We start from the raw sequence: 17,233 nt of genomic DNA on the forward strand, positions 1-17,233 counted from the left end.
AAATGGGCCTCGTATCATGTCCTGAATGTCACAAAAGTTTTAGAGCAAGAGAATGGAGTGAATGTCAACATCCCTTCTCACTTTGGTTGCCACAGGTTACTGGTAAACCAAGTTTTTCCACCTAGCAAGAACAAGGACAGAAGAAGAAATATAGAGACTATTTCATAACTGAGGACAAAAGATCAAGATAAAGCAACAGAGGTGCATGGTAAGGGAACAGTATTCTCCCTCCAAGCTCTCTGGAGATCAGGATAACCAGCTTACAAGGATGGCTATCATCTAAACCTGCCCCCCTACTCAAAACTGCACCATCATGTAATACCAGACATGTACCAGGATCAAATGCTACTTACCCTAGAGCAATCCTAACACAAACAGAAGATCAAGAAGGACAGACAGCCCTCCGTATCTGAGATGGCTCCATTTCAGTTTTGCTAAATATACTTAGTTTGTGAAAGGTCCTAAGATACTTTAGGATGAAAGTAATGTATAAAAGATAAAGCTCACCCCAATTGTTGCATCAATGTTTTATTAAAGTAAGAGGCAATATTAAAAAAAACAAAAAACAAAACATGACTGGTATTAGCATAATTACTGCCTTCTAAATTGTGCCATGACTCTGGAGTTCAAATGCTTCCTTTGACAAAGAAGAATAAGTATGTCAAATTCTGTCATGGCTCATATGTTAGCAAATGGTGAGTCATGTGTTCACTGAAGTATGAAGTGCCTGAAGGACCACGTAATTTTCTACTGGAGAATTCCTCCAGAAAAGCAGTTAAAAGTTTATTTGAATGGGAAGGAAATGGGGCTGTTTTTGAAAAGAACATGTCTTTAATTCTGCCTCTGAACTTGAAATACTGGGACACCCACAAAGACAAGGGTGCTTGGTAATTGCCCAAGGATCTATGCTGCTCCCAGAGCAGCTATGCTGCAGCATGATCCCTGCCAGCCACTGCAAAAATCTCCCCTCTTAATATATTTGTAGTGACAAAGGAGGAGTTATTGCTAGTTCAGTCAATTTGGGGTATATTTTCTGACAAATCTAATCAGGACCCAAGAAGAGGGCCCACTGTGGCAAAAGTTTGTCAATCCCTGCTTTAGAGAACTCTGTCTGAGATTTTAAAATACAGAACTGGATTTTGTTATCACCAGAGGGAGCTGTAGTATCGTAAACCCATGAACTCTTGTTAAAAATGCACACTGCATTGACTTCCCTAACTAGCCTTAATGCAGCTGGCAAGGGAAAGAAAAAGCAAAGGATGAACATTTCCTGTATTCCAGAAGCTTTTTATGTCTAATTTATTAGAGACCTTACTTGTCCAAAGTTGGTCTCACAAATAACAGGTTGAGATGTCTTCCAGAAGGTCTGAGGTGTTGGGATATGAACGGAAGGGAAGACAGGCAACTCATCCAGTCACAACCATCTATCAAATAGCTTTTGGGGAATTTCAAAAATTCAAAGGCTAGTCAAATACTGTTTGCAGATGTTATTCATCAAATGCTGGTTAAAATCACTGAATAATATATTCAGTGGATATTAATTTTTCTGTTGTTTGGGCAGCCCTGGTAGTAAGGTATATTGAGGATACCCCATGTTCTTGGGAACAATAACTATGCCATTCATTCTCTGTGTATGAAAAAACATAGCCATTTTGGGTGCTACTTCATGTAAAATAACAAGATAAAGGTAGCAGTGCTATAATGAAATATTCTGCTGAATATGAAAATATTGCATTTTACACATAGAACCAATGACATTCTCACAGGCAGATCTTGCACCCAGAAACTTATCCTGCATCCAGTATCCTCTCCTTCAGTCAAGAAGGGGATACCGGAGATATCAGCAAAATGGTATTTCCTTAGGCTAATCACCACCACCACTCAACAGTAGAGACTGTTCACAATTTCAATTCATACCAATGTCTCCAAAAACCGCATTAACATTAATACCAGATGCTTGGACTGTTCCTTGGGTTTCACCTCACATTCTTGTACTTTCCAATTATTTCATAGCATTTCAGAGATTTTGTTGTCAACATCACTGAGCTAACTGAGGCAAAGATTCACATCTGTCTTGTTGTGGCTGTGATGGTCCAGGAAATATATGAGAAGCAAGGTTTTATTGCTCATATCTTTTATTAGACCAACTGTATAGTTGAGAGAGATGTTAGATGAGCCTTTGAGAACAAAGTGCCCTTCTTTAAGTTTGGTAAAGAAGCTTAGGCTGCCTTGGTCCTAATTTACAAAAAAGTTTTTAACAAATTAAGTCTCAGATACATTAAAGTCCAAAGTCTATTCTATAAGCCACAATGATTGCCCTAATCCTCTTGGAGGAATGAAAAGCACAAAAGCAGGTGAAAGCTGGGGACACAGTATTATTTTTAGATAGAACCAACTCAGCTACAGGAAACACTTCCAGAGACAAATGGGTAAATATGGTCTCATTAAAATCACCGCAAAGTATTTCCCTTTGAAAAGACCTTTCTACCTTAAGAGTGAAAGTGACAGTAGGGACATACCGTCTAACAAACTAACAACCAAAAGGAGAGAAAAAAAGAATTAATAAAATCTAAAAATCAAACTCCAAGCCCCTTCCCCAAAACGGAGAACTGTCAAAGACTTCACTATTGATACTGATTTTATACAGTGGAGATAGATATACCAGAGGTAAGCACCAATATAAAACCTTAAAATAGGTTGTGATTCTGTCCATTTTGGAAACTAAGTATGATAGTTATAGTAAATATTCGAAAAGCTATTCAGGATAATTCATCCAAGGAAGTGAGATCAGCCTTTTCTATTTATTTTGTGCATACATGAAGTTGCTAGGCTAAACAGGTACACAGAAAAAAATGTTCAGCTGCATTATTTATGGTCACACATGAAATTACTGTTATACAGAAACCTAGTAGATCATCCAGAATAAACTGCTGGGTAACTGAAATGTCACATTTGCTTCTGTCTGAAAAATGTGTGAGTAGGAAGATGGAGGAATATTTGTTTCCATGAAAGGCCTTTATTGATGAGATCTCTGTTGAAATTATATTTAAGGATTAATATGTTTAATCCTCAAATTACTATTTTTCTCATGTTCAGAGCTTTGATGGCAGCATTAGGCATGGATATATTTGAGAGGATATGAGAATGAGAATAGCAATAGACATGTACCAACTTCCATATTATTTAATTATAGGTAAGGAAATTACTTCTCTTGCAATTCTGCTTCTTAAAAGATAAATTTCATTGAGCTCTTATTCTTGAACACCTCATCTGAACCACTCTCAGATGCTGGTCCCTGCTTGACCTTGGCCCCATCCCATCCACCCGGCTGAACATGCCCTTTCATGGACTGCCAGGGTGGATGGGCAGGGGTGCTCAGACAGCAGGGCCAGGTCTGGTGGTGGTGGCAGCAGAGAAACTGGCAGCAGCAGCCAGGCCGAGTGAGCTGCCATTGCAAGGGATGCCAGGAAGCTAAATCCAGCCATGCTGGGGACATGCCTGGGGGCAGTGGGACCAGCTGCACATTCTACAGTCCAACTACCTCCCATGCCTTAGTCGGGCGGGGCCAAGGGACCCACCACGGGTTGGATATAATCCATTGGCAGACTGGATTCAGCCCACAGGCCACATTTTGCCCACCTCTGGTTTATATGAATAGTCTTCCCATGAGCACTCCTATTGAACTCAATGAGATTATTTACTTGGAAATAAGCAAACAAGGTCTGGCTTCAGGACTGAAAATATGATAGTTTGTTACATACAAGAGACTATGAAAATTAATCTCTTTAACAATATTTTTCTTTTCTTTAGCTCAATGGTTCTCAACCTTGTTAGACCCTAAGGCCCCCTTTGGAAAATGCCAGCTCTTGTTTTTCTGTAGTAAAAGAATGAGTGAAAACTAATAGAGTAATTCTTCTGTTACAAAGAACTAACAGGCTAGGATGTTTTAGACACTATGGGTTCCTATTTGAAATCTTTGGGTGCGTCCACACATGCAAGCACGTTCCCTTGCAGCAACTCAAATAGAAGTGGTGCAAATTGAGCTGGGTTTTTTTGTCTCAGAGCATGTGCTCAGACATGTACTTTGGCGTGGAGCAAATTGTGCCACTTGGGGCAAAATAACCCTGCCTGGCTCCTCCCAGATCTGCAGCCAGGGGAAGCTAGGGTCCGGGGCCAGCAGCTGCGCTGTCCCCAGCAGTATAAAAAAAACGCCCTGTCCTGGCCCCATCCATACAAAAAGCTGTCCTGGCAAGCAGCTCAGGGCTACTCACTCTCTGGAGATTCTGGGGCCCGGCCAACTGATACTTACCCCTTGTGCCAGCTGGACAGCTGCAGCAGCATCCCAAATCCATTTTTTAAAATACCCTAAAATCCATGTTCTTCCACATTTAAAACAAAAAAACACTCTACACACACACACACACACACACACACACACACACACACATCTAAAGAAAGAGAGAGGCAGTGATAAGTTGGGTAATGCTTTATTGGTATATTTACAATGTTAAAGCAATGCGGAAGCCTACCAGTGTTACTATCATCGTGAAAAAATAAATTCTAAATACCTATATGTGTTGATGTGTGCTATTAGTTTTCTTCATATATGATGGGTGTGTGATGGGGGGATGTGGTGTTTGTAGAAAGGGGGTGATAAGGGGTGTGGGGGAAGGCAGTGGGTGGATGTGGAGGGATGTGGGTTGGTCTGTGGGTAGGAGTGGGGCAATTGTTGGGGGCACTGTGGGTGTGGGGGACCTTGTGTGGGGGCTGCCCAGGAGGGGTGGATCCCCTGGCCCCCACAGGGTGCAGGCCCCCCAGGACATGGAATGTCCCCGCCTGCTCAGGGTCCCAGCTCCCCCCTGGAGGACCACAGCCCCTATCCCCCACAGGGTCCCAGCCCCCTGCCCAAGGTCCCAGGCACCCTGGAGGCCCCCACACCTAGAGTCCCAGCTCCACCCTAGAGGGCCACAGCCCCTATCCCCCACAGGGCCCCAGGCCCCCTGCCCAGGGCCCATAACTAACTTTTAACAGCAGCAGCAGGGGACCATGCACTGAGTCCAGCCTGGTTCTGCTGGCCCTGGGGCTGCTTTTGCCGCCCAGCCAGGCTGGTCTTGTGGCAGCAGGACCTGGTGCAGCACGCAGGGACCGCATGCCAGGCCCAGCTGGGTCCTGGGCTCCCTCTACAGCCCAGCAAGGCTGGGCCCAGATCCCTGAGACTCGCTAGTCTGGGTTTTCACCAGAGCAGGTTGCACGGCTCTGGGAGGCACGCACAGGAGCCGCACCTCCCAGAGCCCTGTGACCCGCTCCAGTGCAAGGCCGGATTAGCGAGCCACATGGGGCTGGGCCAGGTCCTCACCCCCACACAGGCACAGGGGGCAGAGGTGGGAGCTGGCCCTGGGGCCCAGCTCATGCTGACAGGAGCCAGCACAGCATGTGGTTCCTGCATGCTGCGCCAGGTCCAGCCATGGCCGGGCCCTTCCTATAGCTGCAGGACCTGACCCAGTGCGCGGGGACTGCGCAGAGCCGAGCCGGGTCCTGCCGGCCCTGGGGCTGCTAGTGCCGCCTGGCAGCTGGGCGGCATGAGCAGCCCCAAGGCCGGCAGCCCCAAGGACTTGCTCTGCTCTATTGCCAGTATCTGGCCAACCTTGTAGCATGGGGAACATTTTTTTGTTCCCGCACATGCCTGTTGCCCTGCCTCAAAGGGGTTTGAGGCAGGGCAACAGGCACATGTGCACTTGTCTGGACATGCCCTTTCACTTTATCTTGTCAATCATGTCTAGGTGCTTGCACACCTAACATACCTAATTTTCAGCAGTAAAGTCAGTATCTCTATATTGCCAAAATCTGCTAGATACGCAAGTCTGCTTATATTTCAAGACACTATAGTAGCATGATTTCATTACTGCCCTGTACATTAATGACAATCCCACCTGAATAATGATTTTCAGATGAAAATATGTGTATATATTAATAATGGGATTTTTAAGTATATTTACTTGAAATCATTAGACATTTCAGACATAGAAATGTCTGCTTGATAGCTCAGATTTATACAGATCAATTTTTGTCTAAAAAATATTTAACCTAAAGACATATTCAACCCGATGTTCTCAGGTTCAGATGCAAAGTCAAATTAAATTTAAAATTGGGTAGATATATTCAAACACATTCTTTTTCCCCATAACTTCCCCTTCGACAAATCCTTAAGGCAAAGCTGTACAGATATTGGCACAAAAATATCCTCTCCTTCATCAACTTCTCAGTACTTGTCAGGGTCAGGTTATAGCTGTGTCCCTGGATGGGATTTCTGATTCTTTTCCCTCTTGAAGCTCACAACAAGCCAAAAGTCAAGCTTTTGTCTCACAGGCTTTGTTTTCAAAATATGAACAATTACTTTTAGATGCAAAATGAGCCATCAACATGGGCAGTAGGGGCAGAGTTTAAGAAAATGTAAGGTCCCTGCAGAAGGCTCAGACATTACAAGCTAGTATAGGAAAGTGAAGAAGAGCATGTGTTTGATGCATAGTATTTTTTTTTTAAGTATGCTATTGCAAAGGTACCCAAGTCCCGCTTTGTAATAAGTAACTTTTGACAAGGCATACATTACTTTCATTTTAAATTAGGAGGGGAAGACAAAGAAGACTGCAACATGTAACAGTCAAAAGGAATTGATCACTCATCTTCTAGTGGCTTCAAGAATTACAATTTCAAAAGCCTGGAAAAGAAGTGACTCCCCCTAAAACAGGGGCAGGCACTTATTTCAGGTGGAGGGCCACTTACTGAGTTTTGGCAAGCCACTGAGGGCCACATGACAGGCAGCCAGGGGCAGCCAGATATTAATTTTCTAACATTTTTAGGAGCCCTGCAGGCTGGATAGAATGGCCGCATTTTGCCCACCCCTGCCCTAAAATCACCGACTGGTTTAAAATTTTTGTTGAGAAGTTTTGGTAATGGAAAAGTTCTCTTATCCAATCGGTGTTGAATTTCTTAATAAATGAAGTTAAATTAGGAGGGACAGAGTGTACTCAACAACTGTTAGAGAGATGTGGTCACAGAAAAGTCTTCTATTACCTCCAAACACCTTGTGTAACAAACGGCAGAAATTCGCCTGAAGGACTGAAGTCTTTCAATAGCTAGATGGTAAGAACTGTGCCATCCCCTTCTACTCTTCAAATAAGTCTAGTATATTTAAAAGTTAATCTTTTATTAGCACCAAATTTATAGTATAAAAAGTCAATTGCTATCACAAGCTTTGCAGCGGTAGTGAATTTTAAAATCATAGCAATATTTTATTGTTGTGCAATTTGAAGACAACGTAGAGAAATATCAACGCTCCATTATTCCTAAGGTTATAACTATTTCTCTCACTCTAAAAACATGCCAGAGGACATTAATACAATTACAGAAAGTGCTGTGGTTTATCAGTAAAATAATTCAATGTAGTTCCTCTTGCTTTTCTAAATAGATAGATAGATGGAAACCATCATAGCCAAACTCTCAATTGCTTGAGACAGAACCAGGAAAGTAACCCCTGCATTGCTGAGAAGTATCTTCCAAGAAAAAGCAGATTATACTGTGTTACTCAACAATACTGACTGTTCACAATTTCAATTTATAACAGTCTCCAGAAACCTTGTTAGCATGAATAGCAGGCCCATGGACTGTTCCTTGCATTTCATATCACATCCTTGTACATTCCACTTATTTCACAACTTTTCATATTTTGTCATCATCTTATAGCTCCACTTAGCTGAACTCAATGCTCCTTTAAAAAGAAGTTCCTCCCCGGCAGACTCCTGCATCTACAGTTTCATAGAAATCACTGGGGTACCACACTGGCACAAGAGTTTGCTCAGATGGGCCAATTAGCAGCTTAGGATAGGGGTCTAAAACAATGAGTAAAAGTGCTCTTGTAAACTTTTCTAAGTAAGTTACTTAACATTTCAGCAACAAAGCATGAGTCATCTTTAAGAAAGAATAAGCCATTCTTTCTCCAGAGTGAATCTCCTTGCCAAAATATGTTTATAGAATATGGAAATAACCTTAATGCTGGATTTCAATTCCAGCACCCCTGTTTCATTCAAAAGTAGATGCTCTGTCTGCAGTGAATTTTGTTTTCACAATGGCCGTGGCTACAAGAGACACTGACTGCACAGTAGCTCATTACTACTGCGCAGTAGTGTTGCATGGCACAAAGCATACAGGATGCTCCTGTGCAGAAGTAACAAGCTACTGCACAGTCATTGTCACCCAAAAGCCATCTGGTGATGCTATTCTGCAGTAACTCTGGTTACTGTGCAGTTATTCAGCACTTGTATAAACCACCCGTTACTACTCCACAGTAACCAGTTTATACAAGTACTAAATGACTGCACAGCCAGCACCGCGTGTAGATGTGGCCAATGTGTTATGGGGATAAAACCAACTAATATAGTAGGAAAAAAGAAACACGTAAGTTATATGATTTCTTTTGGAGTCTGAGGAAGGTGACTGTTGGGCTAGCATCTGCCTGCCCTAAATGACTGAAGAGATACATAAGACTGTTATTTATTGCCCTAATATTCAAGGTCTAGTGCAGCCCAAGCAGAACACCGTTTCCATTTGTCATTCAGCTGCTGGCTAAAAAGCACCATCAGATTCTTTCTATCCTAGTCCAGCACTTGCAATAAATCTTTCACTGAAAAAAGGATGTATTTGGCCTTTTAAAGCAGAAGTGGGTATAATACACAAAAGCCCCACAGACTTTCCTTATATGTCCCCAGCCAGACAGCATTCAGGAAGTGCTGCACCACAGTAACATCTTAAATACATACATTTAAGATCACTCCCTCACCCCCGCCCCCGCTCAGCAAAGTGAAATCCAAGTAGGCATTTAAAATAAAAAACCATGTGGGAGTTTGGTGGCAGCTGGCTCATATCATGCGATAATCACAATCGTCCTCATCATAAACCTGTTGCGTTAGGGCTGCTGATAGTTTTTCAGAAGAGTTAAGGGGATGGTTTTTTCAAGATAGTAGGGCTGATCCTGCATCAGGCCCGTAGGGCTTGGATTAGGTGAGGTACCAATCCCTTGCTCGTGGCAGGATGAGCGATCAATTCTTTTGGACTCCTCCTACACGTTTCAGCCCCTGCTCACGCTGCACTTGACACCGAATATTAGGGCAATAAATAATAGTCTTGTGTGACTCTCTTCAGGGGTGTTGGCTATAGCCATGCTGGTCTAAGGACACAGGCAGACAAGGTTTTTTGGAAACATCCGGTATCTTTTTTTATTGATAGCACTGATACCGAGTTGGTCTAACAACAGAGATCAGATTCACCCAAAGACCCTTGTCTGCCTATGTATCTCTTCAGGGACTTAGGGCAGGCAGATCCTAGCCCAGGGGTCACCTTCCTCCAGCCCCAAAACGAATCATATTGCTACACGTTCCCTTTTCCCTCTTACATCTCCTCGGTTGCACGAAGAGAAGAGCGCTCTATTCCAACCCCAGAGGGCTGCAACGTCACGGAGCGCCCGCCTACGTAGGAATAGCGTCACCGCGCAGAATAACCGGGCGACGCGCCCATGTCCCGGCCTCGCTGCGCCCAGCTCTGCAATGGGCCGCAGGCGGGGGCGGGGAGGCGGACTCGAGCGACGCCTCGCAGTGCAGACGCGGCCCCGGCCCGGGACAGCCCTGCGGCCCCATTGCCGCGGGGCGGGGGAAGGGGCGCACGGGGCGTCCTGCCCTGCCCTGCCCTGCCCGCGCGACCCCAGGCGGGCTCAGGGGCGCACTCACCCGGCGACGCTGCCGTCCCCTTCGCGCCGCTGCAGCCTGGTCCCGCCCGCGCGGGGCGGTGCACGTCTGTCAGCGCCCGCCCCGCCCCCGGCTCCGGCTGCTGCCGGGGAGGGGAGCCGGCCCCCTCGTGACACGCGGGGGCTGCGGCATGCACCTCCCCGGGACACAGGTGACACGGGCCTGGTGTGGGGGCCGGCAGTATTGGGGCAATTCATAACAGCCGGGTATATCGGCTTGGAGAAGATTGGTGGACTGGAAGTGACCTCCTGAGGGCCCTTCCAGCCCTCGGTTTCTGTGATTTCATCTCTCCAGTCGGTTAGGGCAGGCAGACGCTAGCCCCAGGGTCACCTCCGGCCACAAAACTAATCAGATGACCTTTGTCATGTTCCTTTTCCCCTAGTGTGGGCCGCCACCCCAAGGTGGGTCACAACATTGTTGCCAAGCTTGGGATTTTTGGCTTGTTCTTAAAGCCTGTGCTTTGGGAATGTGAAAAACTTATCTTTCTTTTATATTTTATAAAAAGTGTAGACTGTGTGTACGTGTGTATATATATATTCCCAAAGTATAGACTAGTAGACTCTGTGTGTGTGTGTGTGTGTGTGTGTGTGTGTGTGTATACACACACATACATACACATACATTAGATATACATATGTGTGTGTATGTATAGATATAAAAAATGTATGTATATATACGTGTGTGTATGTATATATATATAGTATGTATATATACGTGTGTGCATGTGCATGTATATAAGCATGTGTATATGTGTGTGTGTGTGTATGTATGTATGTATGTATGTGTGTGTGTGAGTAAAAGAAAGAGCTAAGCTTTTCACATTCCTGAAGCGCAGACTTTAAGAACAACGCCAAAAAGCATGAGAGTTGGCAATACTGGCACAAGAATATATGAAAGGGTCATGAACAAACTTTAAAAGTGGATGGACACATTTTCAAAATGGATTCTCCTTTAAAGGAGAAAAACGTGGGAAACCATGGCTTTTCCCTTGCCCCCCATGCCCCACAGATACCCCTCCTACCCCACATACCCACCCTGTGCCCCACACGGTGCGGGGCTGGGGCTTGGGGGGGTGGGAGGCAGTGGGTTGGGCCTAGCTATTGAAGTTTACAAATGGGTCCTGCTACAAAAAAGGTTGATGAGAACCACTGGTTTAAAGGCTGAGTCTCCCACAGCCATGCCCTGGGCCAGTGGAAGCTGCCCCCTGCCACAGTCCTTGCTTCTTAGATTCATAGAAAACAAAGGTTGGGAGGTCATCTAGTCCAACCCCCTGCTCAAAGCAGGACCATCCCCAACTAGGTCATCCCAGCCAAGCCTGGTCTTAAAAACCTCCCAGGATGGAGATTCCACCTGTGGGTAGCCTGTTCCAGTGCTTTACTACCCTCCCACTGAGAAAGTTGTTCCTCGTATCTAACCTAATGCTGCTAATTGAGGCCCTTGCTCCTTGTTCTCTCAGCTGCTACCACTGAGAAGAGCGGTTCCTGGCCAACAGGGACTCTTGCATAACCAACTCTTGTGTGGTTCCTGGGCCAACAGGACTACATCGCTCCATGAGCAGACCTAGGATTTTGAACAGGGGGGTGCAGGTAGCAAGGTGCGTCCTCCCGTCTAGCACGACACCTATTTTTCTGCAGTTAAAAGAAACTAGAAGCTTTTTCAGTACACCAGGGACTTAGGGCTGGGTTATTCAGTTGAAGATGGAAGCAAAAACAAATAGAAGTTCATTGGAACAAGTTAAAAAGAAGCTGTGAAAAAGGAGTTTCATTGCCAGGAGCAGTAAACAGGCAGTTGAATGGCAGAACAAAGACAGCTTCATGCTACATCCATCCCGCCATTCCTGGCAAAATGCTTCAAGGTTGAATCCAAACCGCAGAGAAGCAAGAGGCAACTCTCTTTGCGAGTAGCCTAGTTTAGGAAGTTTTCAGAAACCCTGCTTCCCTGAGCCATTGCAAATAATTAGGTGAATAACAAATATAACTACTACTATAAACAGCACTAAAGATCAATAATTTTTAATAAAAAATACTATAAAAATATACATGAGTGAGAGAGAACTTGGTATAATGCTACAGGCTGAAAACAGAGTTACATCTAATTGGTGGTAAAAAATAAAAATAAAAAATACAACAGGAAAAGAACCTGTCAATATTTTGGTTTTATTGCTATGTTTTTAAATTTTTTTTCCTGAATATTTTACATCAGGCCATCCAAGATGACTGTGTTAAAGATCAATACTAATTCCTAAAGAACATTAATCTATGGAGAAGCCTAATCTCAGATGACAATAGGCAAGCCATTTAACTTTTCACAGGATTTTTTTTCTTTCTTTCTCTTTTGCTCTGTTTACAGTCTCTTCTGCTCCCTGCTGACACTTCAGGTTCCTAGACTTGGCTTTCTTGCTAATAATGTTTCCTTTTCAAATATTAAAGCATGCCTTTTTTCTCAGGCTATGGAAAGCAACAGCTTATGCCAATAATTAAGTATGATCCTCTGCAAAAATGAACACCACCTTTTTTATTTAAGGGAGAACTTAGAAAAAAACTTCACATAGCAGCACCTTTGAAACGTTTCCTGTCCAATAAAAGCTCTTTTGTTATATATTTATGGAGTCTCTAGCATATCCAGGACATTCACTGCAGTCCAAGGCTGAGATTCTTTTGATGCCAGTTTTTATTTCTGTAGTCTTTTCAAAAGCCTCAAGATACAAAAGTATACTTTTCTGCTATATCAACAGATCATTTCCAGCTGGGAAATTTTTGGAGGGGGCTTTATGAGAGGAGCATTTCAAGCGACAAAAAATTGCTAAATAGGTCTGGCTTTTTTTTAAAAAGCTCTGTTTTATTTTTAATATAGTAATGGCACCCACCAATTAATTCATCACCTTAATTTTGATTAAGAGTTCTCATATGGCTAGAGACTTCAATTTTTGTGAGGAATGTTTTCCCACATAAGATAATTAATATTAGATTAACCTAAAGACTTTCTTTTCCCAACCTTTGTTTGAGGTTTTTTCCTTCAGTTAGCTGGATATGAGATGTTTTAGACATAATTAGCCCATTATAAGTCAGGTTTGTCTGCTCTTTTTTCATAAACATCACATACCTATGTAGAAATTCCAGGATTTTTTTGCAGTTGGACTTCTGGCAACGTTTATACTTCTCTAACTCACTATCACAAGAGTGTTTAACCAGCTTCATGTCACTGTAAAATGCCTACTTACGTAGTGTATTATCAGGCATTCTGGCAAGGTGATCAAGTCCGCTCAACTCCATTTTTGTTACCACCGACTTTATTGAACATATTTGCTCTTTTGGGAACTGGGTACTTTAGGTTATCAGTGAATTTTTATGATCATTCTGAGGCAACTTATGTTGAAAAGATTGAGTTTCCTAATGTGACAAGTATAATTCTTACATACACACAGTGAAAATTCTGGAACTCCCCTTTCCCTATAAGCTCACTGAGAGCATCCCAAAGCCATGCTAACTTTGGGTCATCTGCAGTTTATTTCCTTATCTCAGAGTATATCATATGACCTGATGATTCTAGGGTAAATTACCGTATCCACTGAAGACAAGGAGTTACAAGAGAACATGAAATTCTTGTCCAGAGGAGGCTGGTACATGACTTCCATCTTCTTTTACAAGTCCTTGGAAAATGGGTCCTGCTGATTTAGAGATCCTCTTTTGTGGGAAGGAAGAAGGCACGATCAGGAGTAAGTAAGCAAGACCTCTTGAATGAGTTCTCCAGAGGTCTTGGTTTTGACTGGAAGTGGTGCAGATTGTACAACTTGACATTCATGTAGGCTAAAATATGAATAAGCTCCTTTCTTCAAGCTCCCAAAGACACATATAAATACAAAAGCAAACAGGACATTAAAGTGGGAGATAGAAAACAGGGAGTTGGCTATAAGCTGGAGGCATAACCATTTTCAATTGTGCGGGCCGGGAGCGGTCCGAGGCCCTTTTTTTCTTCGCGCGGCGGGCTGTGGCTAGCAGCCCGGACACACTGGGTCGGGGAAGGCAGGCGGCATGCCAGAATTAGGCACGGATGCTTAATGGTTGATTTAAGATTGTTTACTTACACCGTAGATGGTTGCGGTGCAGGCTGGAAAACTTCCAGGAAAACTTCGCTTAAGTCCCAGTTTAAGGACTTGGACAGAGCTCTGGATTCACTCACACAAAGTTTGCTAGGCTCCGTGGAACTTGTGCACAGGGAAGGGTACGTCGAGGGATTAGGCGGCGACGGGGAAAGGCGAGAGGCTGATCAGACCCCTGTAGCCTTCTTGATATACACGCTGGGTCCGATAGGCTCCGCAGCGCTTAGAGATCTTCACGAGACGTGAAGTCTCCTCCTCCTGATGTTCGTGGAGTCCTCCAACTTGGGCGGAAACCATTCAAGCCTCTTATATGGCTAGCAAGCCAATCGCTAGCCGCCACGTAGGAATAATTTAGAACTGACCAATAGTGGGGCACAAATTTGAATACAAATGGCGAGAACTCCTTGCAACGTGCATTTCTGTGTTGCAACGAAGAAATGCACCCTGCAAAGAAGGCTACAAGTGGCGGGAAATAATTCAGCAGTGCTGAAGCACACACAAACAAAAAATCACACCCTTGGGTTGTGACATCCCCCCCTTGCTGAAGGCACAGCTGAATTATGCTGCACACACGTCACTCGAGTAATCAAGAGCTCTTATCACGGGTCGTCGAACTAAACGGGTAAACACAAAATCCACTAACAAAAGAAGTTCGTCCTCAAGGGATTGAACCAAATAATAACCAACACAAATACATATACACATAATCAGATTCATAACAAAAAACTGCACGATCAGGGCTTCAGTGGGTGTCATGGTGAAGTTGCGCGTCAGGCCCTCACTTCTTCCTATGATGTTATCCTTCTTGGGGCTTCTCTTCACCACGCACTCTGAATTCCGGATCTGTAAACAAAAACTCTCAAAAAATAAGTTAACCTATCTCAAAATATTTACAAAAATTCTTATGGAACTACACTATTAATTTCAAAACATATAAGTGTTTGCTACTTTAATCTATCCTCTCTTGCACACTCAACTAGATGAAATCGTCGAGGAGCCGTCGTCTAATTTTAGGTAATGGAAACCTAACTCATAGGCCAGTTGCCATTGGCCTGCGTCCCCTAAAATCCGAAGTTGTCGCTTATTGAGTCCAGAATGCTGTAGGAGAAATCCAAAGATGTATCGCTCCTCTGGTGTTCTCTGTGGCAATGATGGAAGATCGGATTCGCGGTGTCTTGTGCCTTGAATCTCGGTCGGGTGTCGACGTTCCCGATCACCGGATAATCTTGGCTCCATTAGGATATGCAACCGTGACAACTGACGAAGGAGGTTACTCACAGGTTGGTTAACCATTGAGTTGAGCAGAATCCGGAGGACAACAATGTTCTTTCGCCCAAAAACCTCAAGACAACTATCTATGCTGTGAACAGTCACTGGAACGGTTCCAGGATCTCGTAGATGACGGTGAGGCCATGGTCTTATTCGCTGGAGTGATGTTAGTCCCAGCGCACATGCTCTGGGGTTCCGGGCACAGTACGAGACTCCGATGATTGCTAGCATAAGATGTTCTGCGCCGGTATGTTCTGGCCATCTGTCATGCCATGCGTGGGCTTTCTGGCCGATCAGTCCTGCAACAAGTGCTGGCAGTGGAGTAGGCCAGTGAACGTTAAACGCCACCATGTCGATGTCAGTGACATGTCCTCTACTCCATGAAGCTTGTCTGACCAAGAAGCTTGCTTTTTCCTGGTTTCGCAGGTCGGATCCAAGTTCCACGACCAAATGTCCCAACCACACAGCTAGAGTTTCTTCAGGTTGGATTCTTGATTCTCTGCACAAATTCTGTAGTTCAGTTCTGGTGCGAGCATAGTAGGCAGTAGCAACTCGGTTAGTTGTTGTTACAGGCTGAACTACTGCTGCGGGAGTCATTGCTGCTGTTATTGCTTCAGGCAGGAGGGGCGGATGCACTCCTCCGCTCGATTCTCCCTTTTGTCGGCAAGAAGGTCTGGTCGCCAAAAGCGACGCTGCGTTGGTGGGCGGAGTCGCTGACCGAACTCTTGCGGATTCCTCCAAAGCTCCACCGTTCTCTTCCGGTTCTTCCACGCGGTCTCCCTCTTGCTCGGCGCCATCTTGCCGTGGCGTTTCAGGATTCTCTTTCGCAGCCGCTTCTTTGACCGCTCGAACGGCCATACTCAGCTGGGCTTTTAAACTTAAATTCTTCTGCATTAGATCAGTTACAGTGCGAAAAGTTGCAGTTAACACTCCCCCCTTGTCGTATTGTGGGGCCACCCTCTCATCCGCGGCACGTTCCTCCATCTCCAGATCTTCGCGGAGCTCGGATGGAAGCTCGCTACCCCTTAATCTAGACGCCAGCATAAAGGGGGCAAACCGGTCAATCGGCACCAGTTCTTCACTCTCCCGAGCATATCTTAGGCAACGGGCACGCTCCCGGGTGAGGGTCGGGTTTACTTCACCCGCCAGGTTGACTCTGGCGAGGGACACAGTGTCGAAGGGCCTGAACAGGACCCGCTCATCGCTCATCATACACCCGAATGCCGCGGGGTGAAAATACACTTCCCTCTCTTTTGGGGCTCCGTCTTCGGAAGCTCCCTCTTCTCCCTTCAGCGAAAGACGTCCGCTGATAAATCTCTCACCCGTTCCGCCCGCCTGGTGGTAAGCAATATGCGCCTCCAGTTCCATAAAGCTTTCTACTTGGTGTTTTCCACTGCGCCAAGGGCAGTTCTTAACTAATTCTAGCTCCAATGTGCTTTCCCCTGATCCCATCCTTGTCGCCATGTGTGGGCCAGGAGCGGTCCGAGGCCCTTTTTTTTTTAGTGCAGCGGGCTGTAGCCAGCAGCCTGGACACGCCGGGTCGGGGAAGGCAGGCGGCACGCTAGAATTAGGCACAGACGCTTAATGGTTGATTTAAGATTGTTTACTTACACCGTAGATGGTCGCAGTGCAGGCTGGAAAACTTCCAGGAAAACTTCGCTTAAGTTCCAGTTTAAGGACTCGGACACAGCTCTGGATTCACTCACACGAAGTTTGCTAGGCTCCGTGGAACTTGTGCGCAGGGAAGTGTACGTCGAGGGATTAGGCGGCGACGGGGAGAGGCGAGAGGCTGATCAGACCCCTATAGCCTTCTTGATATACACGCTGGGTCCGATAGGCTCCGCAGCGCTTAGAGATCTTCACGAGACGTGAAGTCTCCTCCTCCTGATGTTCGTGGAGTCCTCCAACTTGGGCGGAAACCACTCAAGCCTCTTATATGGCTAGCAAGCCAATCGCTAGCCACCACGTAGGAATAATTTAGAACTGACCAATAGTGGGGCACAAATTTGAATACAAATGGCGAGAACTCCTTGCAACGTGCATTTCTGTGTTGCAACGAAGAAATGCACCC

This window comes from Alligator mississippiensis, chromosome 1 (assembly GCF_030867095.1).
Source record: "Alligator mississippiensis isolate rAllMis1 chromosome 1, rAllMis1, whole genome shotgun sequence".
Taxonomy (NCBI): domain Eukaryota; kingdom Metazoa; phylum Chordata; order Crocodylia; family Alligatoridae; genus Alligator; species Alligator mississippiensis.